The following is a 3247-nucleotide window of genomic DNA, read 5'->3' as shown; positions in this document are numbered from 1 at the left end:
GATCAGACTAAGTAACCTCTTTCTCAAAGCTCTTAGTTAATTGTCAGTTATTATTTGCTCTAATTATGTCACCTCTAAATAAGTTAGTACCACGTTCAGAAATTTCTGAATTATACGTGTCCCCTGACACATAACCCCACAAACCACAGTGACCATTTTTTGATAGCATTACTACATTTTTGTGCAGTATCTCACTAACGTAAATTTAAACGGCACTACCTATTTAACCGGTTGAAATGAATGATTTGTTAAAACACAGATCCTCTTCTTGTAAAATGACATCTTTGTTCTTGTCGTTTATTTTGAACCTTTAGTTGCCACTTCTGTCCTTTTAGATGACTCCTTTGCAAGTGTTCCCGAATAATTTTCCATTTGATCTATATTTCTTTTTCATTACTATCCCATTTTTTCCTGAGTTCTATGTAACCAATTCTGATTTTTTTCTGCTAATAAAACCTAGTCTTCCATTATTTGTTTTACTATCGTTATTTAATTTCACATTTAGTGGCGATTTTCATTCCGTTGGATTTTAATACATTGACCCATGCATTTCTCAGTTGCATTATCAGTTCAATTAGTGATTTGAAAAATAACAGTTTCAATTGAATAAATTATATTTTACTTCACTGCGGGATACGACCACTAGGCCGTTCACAGATGTTTAAGAATAGCAAGTTTATTTCTGCGAACCTATTGTTGTATTAAATCACACAGTTGTTAGGTATGCGGGTGTATTCTGTGCAGTATTGTAAATATTTAGAGCTCTATACATGTTGCATAATATTTTAAAGCTAAACATCCTGGCAAATTAAAACTGTGTGCCGGACCGAGACTCGAACTCGGGACCTTTGCCTTTCGCGGGCAAGTGCTCTACCAACTGAGCTATCCAAGCACGACTCACACTTCCTCCTCACAGCTTCAATTCCGCCAGTACCTCGTGAAGTTTGTAAGGTAGGAGACGAGGTAGTGGCTGAATTAAAGCTGTGAAGAGGGGGAGTGAGTCGTGCTTGGGTAGCTCAGTTGGTAGAGCACTTTCCCGCGAGAGGCAAAGGTCCCGAGTTCGAGTCTCGGTCCGACATACAGTTTAAATTTGCCAGGAAGTTTCCTATCAGCGTACACTCCGCCGTAGAGTGAAAATTTCATTCTGTATTAAAGCTATTCGAAATATTTAGTTCATTCTTCAGCTACAGAGTTTTTAGAACTACTATTATCACATGTGGACAGATAAGCCATACTCCTTCCGCGCGTACCATCCTGAATCTTGAAACGGAATGCGTTTTTTTCATGGAACATCTGCTAGTTGCAGATGCGCTGAGTTCTTTGATTTTATAACAGTTTTCCCTGCCCTGAACATCGGAATTTATGTTAGTTTCCAGCAGTTGCTATCTCCAAATGCGTAAAGCTTGTAACAAGTGCTGATGACAAGTCTGCTTAAACTGATTTCGCTTACTGGTTATTGGTGTCTGGTATAGCACTAATGTAACAGATTTAATGCAATTTTGACAAGATTTTCTCGACTGCAACACTTTTAAGTTGCAGTAGAATATTTGTATATAGGTACATGGCCATGTTTTACACTGTGACCTGTGTTCGTATTCAGAAAAATCTTAATTTATAATGTAATATTTACAGTTTCAGAAAGATACTGCAGCACATATAAAGTGAATGCCACAATTTAAAAATGTATTAAGGAAACGTATTGCACTAAGGTGACAAAAGTCATAGGATACTTACTAATATCGTGTCGCATCTCTTTTGCGCAGTGTAGTGCAGCAACTCGACGTGGCACGGACTCAAATGTATGTGTTGTGAACCGTTTTGTTGCCTTCCATATTACTAACTTGCTTAGATTACAGAATTTTCATTAAAAAAGAAGAGCCTTAATATTTTGCATTCTCTAACATTTTTGTTTTTTCTGCCTGTCTTCGCCGGGTATGGTGTATTGTGGGTTGATACCAGGCATCAGCAGCGAAGAGGGTTGTGTCTGTCAAGGCGTAAGTTACTCTGTTTTAAGTGTATTTAGTGACTCATAGCAATCGTTTCTGGTAGGTTGACTTGCCTCACTGTAATCGTTTGAGATTTGCGTATGTGACGCGTCTCCATATAAACTGTACGACACAGTGGGGCCGCCCTTATGTTACTCGTAGAAAATGAATACCAATCGACTTAACTCTTCCTTAAAAATTTATTATTTAAGGGTCTATTCTCTTTAGACACCTAAAAAGTAATTGATTTTTACGATTTTTTTAGAAAAACTAGTGAAGCAATCAAAGTAAATCCTTTAGCACATTATTTATTCAGCCTTGGATAACGTTTCCTGACTTCTTAAGAACTTCAGCCATCATTAAGGCCCCCTGTCCGAGGAGTTGAAGTTACTCCGTCCAAAATGAGGTGTATCCATGACGGAAGTCAGACTCCAGATGTCATCTAAACTAAAAAGATTCTTACTTTATAGCATACTGCGCACAGAGTAATAGCACAGTTTCTGCAAATTTGAAAAAAAATAATAAAATGGCGGATATGTGAAACAAAAATGTAGCTTTATCGAGCGCTTTTGGTCACTATTTTGCAATAAGTGATGAACAAATTAAAATAAAAAAATTAGCCTCTTCGTCCTTGCAGACTTGCCTGAAGAGTAATTCAAACAGATTTCAGGAAGATATCTTCATTACTGAGCCCGCAGTCCATTCCGTCAACTTGAAATACACTGTAAACCAGGGGGCGTGTTTGTAAGTATTCCTCGATTTAAAGCCCACAGTTGAAGAATTTATGAAGGAAGAAGCAGTACAGGAACGAAAATTAGAACATCAGGAATGGATTCGAAGCCTCGCATTTTACGTGGACTTTACGACACACTGTCCTCTGAGAGACACTGTAAGATGTGAAACAGCGTATGTATGACTTGACTGGGATGCGTTCAAAATGAGAATCACACTGTAAAAGGCTCGAATGCTGACAAACACAGTCCAATTCCCCAAACTCACTAATTTTAAAGAAAACGCGACGCCTGAAGTACTAATTGTGGCCTTGAAGGAATTAGAACCACATATTTATAAACATTTTGAGGACGCTGCCAATGTGACATCTGTTACCGAACTGTTTTCGAGGCCGTTTGGTGTTTCAGTTCAAAGTGCCGCTGAGCATGTGCAATAACTTACTGGTCTGGAATGTAATTCCCAGTTTAAAGACAAATCCTCTTATGTTAAAGTTGGGCCGGCCGAAGTGGCCGTGCGGTTAAAGGCGCTGC

At 38.4% G+C, this 3247-nt stretch overlaps 1 non-coding gene across 1 annotated transcript; it reads right to left on the bottom strand.

The window, feature by feature from the left end:
- Positions 1 to 818: 818 nt before the first annotated feature.
- Positions 819 to 893, bottom strand: Trnas-cga (transfer RNA serine (anticodon CGA)). The gene has a single exon. It is a non-coding gene; the product is annotated as a tRNA-Ser (tRNA).
- Positions 894 to 3247: the final 2354 nt, after the last annotated feature.

Source organism: Schistocerca nitens, chromosome 7 (genome assembly GCF_023898315.1).
Source record: "Schistocerca nitens isolate TAMUIC-IGC-003100 chromosome 7, iqSchNite1.1, whole genome shotgun sequence".
Lineage (NCBI taxonomy): Eukaryota > Metazoa > Arthropoda > Insecta > Orthoptera > Acrididae > Schistocerca > Schistocerca nitens.
This window is presented reverse-complemented; position numbering and strand designations above follow the sequence as displayed.